Genomic DNA, 11,501 nt, shown 5'->3' with positions numbered 1-11,501 from the left:
CGAGTGGTGGGGGCGGCGGCGCGCGTGTGAAGAGCAGGGAGAGAAACAGGGCGGGGTGGGGCGCGGCCGTTAGATATGTTAAATCTTTGCCGTCCGCTTTTTTGCTCTTTGCCATCTGCTAGCAGACGGCAAAGAGGGGGCCGTTAAGTTTTTTTTAAGCAGCTCGTTAGTGGGGCCCCCTCCCTCTTTGCCGTCCGCTAGCAGACGACAAAGATTCTTTGCCGTCAGCTAGCGGACGGCAAAGAACTGGCTGATGGCAAAGAAAGTCTTTGCCATCAGCCAGTTCTTTGCCGTCAGCTTTTGGGTAGCTGATGGCAAAGAGCTTCTTTGCCGTCTGCTAGCTGACAGCAAAGAGCTGGCAGATGGCAAAGTAGCTGATTCCAGTAGTGTAATGTGCTTCACATTTGACCCTTTTTCTACTAGTGTAGGGACGCCATGGCAAGTTCCGTGCGGGTGCATGCCATTTTTTTTTCTTCGCTCATGATGCCGAGGTGGCGGAGCTGATGGCGTGTCGGCGGGTGCTTGTTCTAGCGAAAGAACATAACGTCCAGCAGGTTATTCTGGAAAAGGACTCCCAATTGGCGGTAAGCAAGATCAGAAATGAGCAACTGGTACATAGTTGACGAGGTTAAAGAGTTACTTCACTCTTTTCTTGAGTTTAGGGTTGCTTGGGTGCGACGATCGACTAATAAAGTCGCACATGTCCTAGCCAGGGAGGGTTGTATTAAGTCATTGTGTAAAACCTGGTTCCACGCGTCTCCCGAGTGTGTTAGCTCGGAGATTGTTTGGGATGGGGCTCTGAACTTTGAATAAAGCAACAACGTTCCCGGACGTGGAGTTATTGAGCGCGAGCTCAAATGAGCTCTTTATCGTGGGCGTTGATTTCTGTGTGAAGATCTGTGCCATTTCTTTATACGGGAGGGCGTGGGCTGCTGGAAAAGGTGCACTGTTCAGTAATACAAACGCACTGCAGGTGGATGGTGGGCCATAAATTAACCGGAGAGCGGACGGCCGTTGGGGTGAGATGATGCGAGCCGTGGCCCAGAATAGTCGTTGACGTCTGATCCGTGGCCCAGGGCATTACTTTTTCATGTCAGTGGGGTCATGGGGTCAGATGGATGCAGTACTATTCGAGTGCCTTCTCCAAACTTTGGGTGCTTGGGTAGTGAGTCGTCGAGACAGGACGATGCGGCGGCGGCAAGCGATGCAGCTGATACGTGGGTTCGTAAAATCTTTCCTTTTCTCGTGGTTGACTTCTTGGATTAGGTTCGTGGATTAATAGTTTGGAACGGATTTCGTTCGTCATCCATCAGATCTACTTTCCTGGAGGAGGTCGGCGAGAGTATGGTGCTGGCTCCTGCGGCAGAGCATGGTGCGGTGGGGCGGGCAGGGGCGATTGGGGATGTAAAGGTGCCAGAGCAGCAATTGGTAGGAGCGGGTGAAGTGGAGCAGAGAGCGGCTGTGGGGGATTCCTGGCGGCCGAACAAGCGTGATGGCGGATTTCATGGCGACGGAGCAGGTTGTTGAGGAGCTGGCGCCGGCAGCTCAGTGGCGGCAGAAAGAGGGAGAGCTCTCCCGCGGCTTCGGAGCTGTCAACTGGGAAGATGAATCCCCGGGCTCCTGGATGAACAAAAGGTTAGTGTTTTTTGAGCTGGTAATGCTGATAAATTGGGGCCGTAATGTTCTGGCATAGATGAGCTGAATTGGCTGAATTAGTGTGTGCGTTTGTGGCCCTGACAAAACACATGTATGCATATGTATCCTATGATTTGTGTGGTTACCATCAGTTAAGTACCGAGACTTTCAGAGAAATGATTCCGTGGATTATAACAAGTACATAATTTATATTCACTTGCTGCAGGCAAAAAAGATTCTTGCGAAACCAGTGAATTGCATGCATCTAGTTAGTGTGAATTATGCTTGCTTAAGCTGAAAAAATGTATCGGGACTTGGAAAAATAAATGTACAGGATTACATGAACTTGCTGGCAGTAAAAATGTTGCTTGCTGGATTAGGACACCACAGAACAACATGGTTAGTTCCTGTAGGGTAAAATGATGAGTGCAAACAAGTCAATTAAAAAAAGGCTACGCATTGGAACTGCAGCCCCTAGCAGAGCACCTTGCCCGAACCGCGTTAGTGCATTTGAGAAGGCTGTCAGGAGTACAGTATCATAGGAGGTTTCTTTGGGTCGATGGGAAATAGTTTGCGGTTGCTCGGTGAGTATGAAATTTTGCTACTGTTAATGTTTCAACAATTCAGTTTGGTTGATCGGGTTATGAAGAATTACTAAGTTACTAAGTGACTAAAATTGGTAAACATTTTGCAGGGGAAAGCTGATGTCGAGAACACAAGGTCTTGCCGCTGCAAATGTCCTGCTCTCATAATGCTTCTACGAGCAGAAGACAATGGTTGGTACATTGCGGAGCATAGAGAGACTCACAACCACTCGCTTTCACCTAACTTTGGTGAGACAATCCACTGGCCATCACACAAGCACATAGATGTTTACACCAGGATCTTGTGAAGCAGTTTGGGCAGAACAATGTGAACCTCGCTAAGGTGTACAGTATCATAGGAAGTTTATTTGGATCGATGGAAAATGTTCCATTCACAAAGAGGTCTTTGTGTAATCTATGTGGGAAGATAAAAAGGGACCATGCAGATGATGATGTGAAGAAACGATGGATGTGTTTGCGTAGATTAGAGCTGAAGATCCACACTTCACATACAGGGTTCAGGCTGACAGTTAAGGGAGGATCAAGAAATCTGAGAAAGTGGGAGCAACAGGCTGCAGTACCCCTTCGTTGGGGCTGTCATAACATTCGACACGACATGCAGGACCAACCTATATGACATGCCTTTCGGCCTTTTTTGTTGGGGTTAACAATCACTTTCAGAGCATGATTGGCTGGTGTTCTTGTTCGCGATGAGAGCCAAGAGAGTTTCGACTGTTTTTTTTTTCAGAATTCCTAAGAATGATAGGTGGTTCTCCACCCATGACCATACTTAAAGGTATTATTTATGTTTGGAAACTGATCAATTGTCCTACAGTTGTTAGCTGATGTATATCTTGTCATCGTACAGAGTGGTGATTGTATACATTTTGTTCACTTGTTTTGTAGATCAAAACAGTGCCGTGGAGCTGGCTATCAAAAACATTATGCCGGGGACAACACATAGATGGTGCAAATGGCACGTCCTGAATAAAGCAAAAGAGTCATTGGGTGCTCTGTACACAAAGAAGAGCGATTTCAGGGCTGAATTTTATAAAGTGATAAACCATATGCTGAAAGAAGATGAATTTGAGAAAGGGTGGGAAATGTTGCTGGACAAATACAAGCTAAGGGCACACCCATACATGACGAAGCTGTTTGAGATTCAGAAGAAATGGGCTAAACCTTATTTTAAGGGTATTTTTGTGCAAAGATGACCAGCACACAGAGGAGTGAGAGCGCGAACCATATGCTAAAAAATTATGTGCCTCCTGGGTGCCCAATGCACATGTTTGTGCAGAAGTACACAAGGCTACAATTCGACCGGGAATCGGAGGAGAACTATGAAGAAAAATAATGTGAATTGTAAGTGTTTTTTATAATGTGTTCTCTAGTTACAACATTGTGATACTTGTTACATAGAAATTTTACTTTATGTGGTGGTGTTTCATAAAATGTGCAGGGAGGCCACTCATGAGGGCAAACCTGGCAGTGGAGAGGCATGCTAGCAAGATATATACAAGGGCCATGTTCCAATAGTTTGGGTATATATTGTACAATGTGGAGCTTATCAGGTGGAAGAGGTCGAGAAACACAAGACATATCTTGCAATCCATAGTGAAGCAGAAAAGAGAGAGAAGTGGTGCAGATGCATACAAGGTAACTACACGATGTGCAGATGAAGGGCTGGGAAGATCCCTCTGAGATGTTTTGGTTGTGCTACCACCACCGGACGGAGCTGCTAGAACGGATATTTTGCTGTGTTCCTTGACGATGACTGCTCCGCGGCGGAGTGCTTGGAACGGGCGTAGCACACGGTGGAGTGGTGACATAACTACACGATGTGTGCAGTGGCATGAGGGCCAGCAAAAAAACATTTGAAAATTAAGCGGCACTACCATGAGATATGGCCGGCACTTACCGATGTGCCACTGTAAGATGTGACCGGCTTTCCAACATCAGTAGCCATGGTTTTCATCCTCTGCATTGAGTCTTGATCAAACAACTTTACCCTCAGCAACTCGGAATGTTGCTTGTTGGACATCCCAAGGGCGAGGTTGTCTAGCAGGAATATCTGTGAGTGCAACAGTTTGTTAGCTCCCAAAAAAATGAAAGTAACTAGTGTCATGAATTTGGGGCCTCCATACATAGTATTACCTGGAGAAACAAGTAGCATCCAACTAAGTTGGTGGCGGGGTTGCCTGACCGAATATTATTCTTTATCCTCCTAACACCAGCGAGCAGGCATTGAATCACATACTCACACCAGTTGAACTGCTTAATCGTCTCAGTATTAGCCAGTGTTCCCCAGAAATCAATAGTGGCATATCCATGCTTTCTGAAAAATTCAGTATCTTGTTCTCTGCCATGACAATGGTGCGGCGGGTGGGGCTTACCTTACTCATTGTCCATGCACTGAATTTCAGGTTTAGTTTCTGCAGCATTTGAAGGTCAAGCATACCCCAAACCCAATGCTCGTAACAAGAAATCGCTTGAACTCATTGAATGTCTAGATGACATCGACGGCGTGCTTGACAGATATACAAGAGGTTGGTGCTGTAGAAGATATGCCCTAGAGGCAATAATAAATGTTATTGATTATCTCCCTGTTCATAATTATGTTTATGTTCCATGCTATAACTGCTGTGGTTCCCAAGCCCGTATATCCATAAAGGCTCTGGGGAGAACCCATATGCACGTGTGGAATAATAAACGGTAAAATGTATTCCTAGTCATGCCTCTAAGACTAGCTCAAGTATTGCATGATGATTATGTTTTCCCAGTCATGGGCATGTCTATGCCAAGCAACTTTGAGGGCACAATGTCAGGAAGGACATTTGTGTTGAATCGACACGAATTGATGTTATGCTATGAGATACATTCGTCACAAGTTAATGGTTTATAACACAGAGATAGTTAATGTTTGCATAATTCCTTAGACCATGAGAGTATCGAGTTTCTTCATGCTTGCTTCATGAACTTTGGGGTTTGTTAAACGTCATCCGTAACTGGATGGCTATTACGGCGGCTTACGGGTTCATGGGAAAGTATGTTAAGTAACTTGATAGCTCGAGATTGGGATTTGCTCCTCCGACGATGGAGAGATATACTCGGGCCCTCTCGGTGTTACGGTGTCCATCATCGTCTGGCCAGACACTTTGTGATTTGATCACGGGGATGCCGGAACACGAAACGAGAAAAGAGAACAAAACCGGTAACAAGGTAACTAACATAGTGGACAAGTTGTTGATCCACGGGAATGCCAACATGTCTCACCTCGGGTATTTGTAACATATCGCGAAGCAACAGGAATAGCACACGGCAACTGGAGGTTCACTCGAATATTTATTCGTGTGGGTATAGGGGTCAATATGGGTGTCCACGGCTCCGATGTTGATCATTGATCGGAAGGGGTTCCGGGTCATGTCTATACTTCACCGAACCTATAGGGTCACACGCTTAAGGGTCATCTATCTGCTGAATACTAGACAGGGAGTCTGAGAGAAAATCACCGAAAAAGTTTCGGACACCGAAAAGTTTCGGACAGCGGAAAAGTTCCGCAGAGAGAGGTCACCGGATGAGTTTCGGTGAAACCGAAAAAGTTGTTTCGGGGTATGCCATTAAGTCAAAATGGTTTCGGCACATGCCTGATAATTCTTGGAGGGTGCCAGAATCATTCTAGAAACTTTTTGGAATTTTCAGAAATAAAAACCGAAAATGTTTCGGAGCTGCCGGTACCCGCTTTGGCTGTTTTTCGCAGATGAAATTCACTAATCTGAAATTGTTTCAGAATGAATCCAAAATCATTTTAGTGGGTACTGGAATTATTCTAAGACCCACAGATATATTTTCGGATTTAGTGGACGCGAAAAATTGTCTTCATGAATAGTGAAAACGCATTCTTGTTTGCTTTTCGCAGATGAAAATCACTAAACCGAAATTGTTTCGGAACGCGTTGAAAATAATTTTAGTGGGTACTGGAAATGTTCTGAGCCCACATAAATATTTTCAGTTCGAACGGACGCTGAAAAATGTCGTCATGAATAGTGAAAGTGCTTTTTGCTTGGCTTCTTGGAGAAGCCACCTTGAGGGCCTTTTTGGTATTTCCCCCCTTGGCTTCTTGGAGAAGCCACCCTTGGGCTTGGCCTATAAATAGGGGTGGAGGGGGCTACCTAAAGGATCATCCCTTCTCACATACAAAGTGCCATGCATGATCTGGCTTCTCTCTCCCTCCCAGCGAAATAGTTTTGTAGAGTCGAAAGGCTGTCTGGGTTCCGGTGGGAACTAGTTCTAGACGGCGAAGCCCTGCCGGATAGATGACACCGTATGTGTGCAACTCTGTAGAGAGATCGTAGTTTCGGTCTTAGTTCGTGAGTGCCTCCCGAAGGGCTGTCCGTGTGACCGTCCGAGTTTCGAAGGTCCTCCCGAAGGGCTGTCCGAGTGACCGTTCGAGTTTCGAAGGTCCTCCCGAAGGGCTGTCCGCTACACCATCCGGGGGACTGTTCGACCGCCTCCCGGAGGGCTGTCTGAGGAGCAGATGAGGGTATACATCCTCGCGGTTGGGAGGTTGTAAATCCTAGCTGCGGGGATCTGCACCGCCGATCGTCATCGACTCTACTTCCCGCTGCGCTACGAGTCGGTAACGAAAAAGATCAAACCTTGTATGCAGTCTCCATAGTTGTCCTGGGCTGGTGCATAGGTCAGAAATTTTTTGTTTTCTGCTGCGTTACCCTTCAGGTGCTGGGGGCACGGCTAGGTCACCGCTCTGTCCTGAATCTTGGCTAGCTGCCTGCAGGTTCTCGTCGCCCATCTCTCCCTCATAGCTGCCTTCAACTGAAATTTTACCCTGCAGCATTGGTGGGAAAAAATAAGCCTGGTATTGTGGACTAAAAAATAAAAACTTGGGATTCAGACTTTCAGAGAATTCAAAAAACATATTGCCTTTTATCTGATATACAGTTATCAAATGGATCCTATATTAAATTCCGGTGCATTCCACAACTGAATCCAACACACAATGCATGTGTAGACAGTGTGGATTTGAAAGTTCTGAAACTTTCTATTCCTAGAGACTGAAACTAGAAATATAGTTCTGAACTGAAATTTCATACGGAATCTATGTGGCCCTATGCATGTAAGGTAAAATGGAACATGCAGGACAGTGTTGCTGCATTGCAAAAACTGGATGTAATACTCTATGAATCAATAAAACATTATGGACCTGTAATGATTTTCGTGCCCTGGATCGTATAATCCATGAATGAATGCATGCATTTTTTGTTGCTAAAGAAAAATGAATCTGTGAACCTATGAATCTATAAACAATCTTAATGTCAAACTAGACCGTTCAATCTGTGAAGCTAAATACTCCCTCTGTCCCATAATGTAGGACGTTTTTTGACAAAAAAAACGTCTTACATTATGGGACGGAGGAAGTAGCTTTTGATCTGCAAAAGAAGTGCATCTGCAAAAATTCCATGAATGGAAATCACCTTGGACAGGCGGATTGAAAATAAGATGGAGAGGGGAAACCTGGAACGCGGGCGTCTCCGGGTGCGCCAAGAAGAGTGGCCGCCGACAGAAATTGACAAATAGGTGGGGAGCATGGGTATTTAACAAAATAATCTTACTAAAATAATTCATAGATAACCATGATTGCGTACAAAATGGACTAACAAGGATCAGATGATTGGAGATAACAGAAAAGAGAACACTAGTAGTTGGCAGTGATTGCCAGGTTACGGACGACTCCGGATTACAAACTGGGATTATGAAATTAACCAGTACACTAAACTATATGACTATCCCTATTACAGAGGCCAACTAGTATAGGATGAGCCCTTTAGGTGAGATCGTAGGATCAACCCAAACATTTCATATTTAGACAATCCAAAAAAATCTGAAAAAAATGTAAAACATACATACGGGGCATGTCTATAACTACAAAAAAAATTCAGCTCAAAACTCTATCTACAGTTAGAGATTCGAAAAAGACAAGTTTGACTATAAATATTGTCAGCATTGGGGTGAATAGTGTTTGATACTATTCACATCTGATTTTGTCTTTTTTTGTCCAATAAGTATAGTTCGAATTAGGAGCTGGAACTTTTTAAGCTTGTACATCACACATGAATGTGTGTCTCCAATTTGTTCAGAATTTTTGAACATGTTTTGTATCTTTAAAAAATTTGATCACATTGATCTCACCTAAGGACAGATCCTATACAAGTCTTTCCCCCCCCCCCCCCCCCCCCCCATTACAAGCCTCCTGCACAAGAAACTAGCTGCTCCGCTGCATGAAGATTAAGAAGAGCAGACCCAGGACAAGGATAAAGTTTGTTCCGGCGAACAGCACCGCCGTGCGTTGGCTATCGGTGGAGCAGCGCAGCGGTGCGGCGGCGCAGGGAGGGCTAGCTTGCTGCATCTGCGGCTGGACGCGTGCATGCGCTGCTTGGATCTCAGCCTGACTACCGTCCACGAACTGGTGGTCTCGCTTGGATCTATGCTGAAGGGAAGCAGCATGTACGGCTGGGTCAAGCCGCGGCGACTAAGCTCAGGCGGGTAGGTGTTCCGTCGATCTCAAAAACTTGCATATACCAGCCTGCAGGAAGAGTGATTTGATCCTGAGATAAAAGGGATAGGCATTTGATTTTTCTTATCATGGAGTACTTACATCTTTCCGACGCACTTGTAGAAGCGTTGCCAGCTCGGGATACGAAAGTGACCACCTTGTCGCCACAAGCTGGGCAAGGTATCAGAGGAACACCTCGTCGGCCTGCGAGGAAGAGGAGGAGGCCGCCATCGTTTCCGATCTGGTTCTTCCCGACGAGGATGAAGGGGATAAGGGAAGGGGGCGAGCAGGGGTGGCAGAGGAATCTGGCAGTGGAAGGATGCAGTAGCTAAATTAATGGGAACTGTGGGACGAGGGACGACGTCTGTTTGCTGGCTAATGACTGAGCCGTGGCCTACGACGCAACGCTCCATTGAGCCGTGGCTGCGAGGATGACGGCTGTTACATTGAATGCGGTAGTTGGGTGGGCCACATGCTGTGAAAAAGCCGCACATACTGCTCCAAATACAGAGTAAAATACTAGCGGTGGTGAGAATCTTGACGCTAGACAACGGCTGAGATAAAGGGCACATCTGAGCACGAGCTCAGAATAGCACTTTCCCAACGTTCCCTCATTTGTTTTGTAAATAATGATATTTAACAGAGCATGTAGACATGTTGTTCCATTTTTATAAAATGTTTATCTTGATAATTACTGGCCCACCTGCTGGACACGTCACTAATTGCCAATTATAGGTAATCATAGACATTCTGTCTGCACAATTGGCGTTCATTAGACTTAATCAGCATAAACCCCAAAGCCTACCACATAATGTTTTGCTGATGTTGTTTCTTCCATCACGTTTCTCCCACTTCTATCTATCTATCTATCTATACCTATACCTACCTATACTAATTTGTGACTTCCTAAAAATTCCTACGTTAATTAGTAAATAGGAACCGTTAATCTGGTGGGGTCAAGTTATTGCGGTGTAGATCAATCCAAAAATATTCCACGTTAAGAAAAAAAAACAGCCATTATGATGAAGTGTGAAAGAACATGCGGTGCCCCCATGTTTGGTTTTGGTAATTGATGACAATCTCTATGGACTAATGGTTGCCTTGAGTTATATTTGAAGGATTGGTCCATAGGCATTTCTTGAAGTCCATGTGTTGGTTTTAAGGAGTTTATGTGATGACCAAGGTGTTATTAAGGAATTATCCAAAGATTGGTCATGTGAGAGTTGAGCTTATTGCAAGCATGTCTTGAAGAAGAAGATTGTGTGATCATTCATGTTTACCTTCAAGACATCATCCAAATGAAGAGAGTTGGAAAGAGTCAAGGTTGATCAAGACTAAGTCAAGAGTGAATCAAGTTGATCAACACACAAAGCGCACAAGATGTACCGAGAGGGATCAAGCGATCCCATGGTGTGGTGAGCATTGTCAATTACGCTTTGTGTACTAACCCATGATCTTCGTGAGAGTTCTTTGTGGGGTTAGGTTGCGGTGTGCAAGTTCAAGTGAAGCATCATGAAGAGATCAAATGCTTGAAGCGTGCCGTCCATTGTGGTGACAATGGACTTGTGAAGATGTTGCGGTGTGCAATTTCAAGTGAAGCATGATGAAGAGATCAAATGCTTGAAGCTTGCCGTCCATTGTGGTGACAATGGACTTGTGAAGATGTGCGGAAGAGTGGCTCACCCATAGTGGAGCATGGGGGAGCAATCAACTAGTCTTCATCGAGCCAACGCAACCAAAAAGGTGGTCCAACTTGAGGGAGGGAGTCAAGATCGTCATCATCTAGCTCAAGTGGACCATGTGCAAGGCAAAGGTTTGCTCTTGATAGGTTTTCTATTTTACCGGTCTCATGATGGTAGGTGGGAGACCGGGTTATAGGATCGATTGCCGTACTATCAAGGAGGGCTCTCGATGAGTAGCTTGATCGTATGTTTCATAGAGAGCTCAAACCATTGCATCCTTGCATCATCTTTATTGGTTCTTGTTTGGTTCTTCTCTTTGTGAGTTTTGGAGCTTATGGTCATCTTGATGACAAGCTCGAGTTCATCGAAAACGGAGTTCACTCGCATCTTCTATGATGTTTTCGATGTTGGAGGTTATGCCAGTTCTTCTCGGTTGGAGGTTTCACTCCTCTATTCGCTGTTTTGATGCTACTCGTCTTCCTCTATCCAACAAGCTTGAGTTTGCTCAATTCGGAGCTCATATGCAGAAGTTATGGAAGTTTTGGTTTCCTAGCGGTAGTACCGCGGGCCGGAGCGGTAGTACCGCTTGGGTGCTACAAGCGGTAGTACCGCTCTAGAGCGGTAGTGCTGCTCCTGAGCGGTAGTACCGCTGGTAGCCCCCAGCCGTAGTACCGCTGCGGTCTTGTGCTAGTACCTCCTCGATTCGAGGGGTCTTTTTTTCGTGTCGGGTTTTACGGTACTAGCCACGGCAGTGGGGGCCGTTGTACCACTCGTATGCGGTAGTACCACCCTGCCACCGCGGTAGTACCGCTCTGGGCCCAGCGGCAGTACCGCGAGGGGGAGCGGTAGTACCGCTTATAGGGGCAAGCGGTAGTACCGCTGGCCAAGCGGTAGTACCGCTCTCTGTGGGGCTGAAGTGGGGGTAACGGTTGGATTGGTCCCCCCACTATATAAGGGGGTCTTCTTCCCCATTCTACTTCATCCTTTGAGCTCGTGTTCTTCCCCCATTGTTGACCTTCTTCGAGCTTGCTA

General features: G+C 45.8%; 2 long non-coding RNA genes across 2 annotated transcripts; both read left to right on the top strand.

Moving 5' to 3' along the window:
- The first annotated feature begins 1,158 nt into the window (after nt 1-1,158).
- On the top strand, nt 1,159-4,487 carry LOC120965853 (uncharacterized). The gene is made up of 3 exons (XR_006665424.2): nt 1,159-1,635; nt 2,330-3,581; nt 3,679-4,487. It is a non-coding gene; the product is annotated as an uncharacterized lncRNA (long non-coding RNA).
- A 21-nt stretch (nt 4,488-4,508) lies between these two features.
- LOC123493405 (uncharacterized) lies at nt 4,509-7,183 on the top strand. The gene is made up of 2 exons (XR_006665431.2): nt 4,509-4,769; nt 6,954-7,183. It is a non-coding gene; the product is annotated as an uncharacterized lncRNA (long non-coding RNA).
- The last annotated feature ends 4,318 nt before the right edge of the window (nt 7,184-11,501 follow it).

Source organism: Aegilops tauschii, chromosome 1, assembly GCF_002575655.3.
Source record: "Aegilops tauschii subsp. strangulata cultivar AL8/78 chromosome 1, Aet v6.0, whole genome shotgun sequence".
In the NCBI taxonomy this organism is placed as follows: Eukaryota; Viridiplantae; Streptophyta; class Magnoliopsida; order Poales; family Poaceae; genus Aegilops; species Aegilops tauschii.
The sequence above is the reverse complement of the archived record's forward strand: the minus strand, read 5'-3'. Positions and strand labels throughout refer to the sequence as shown.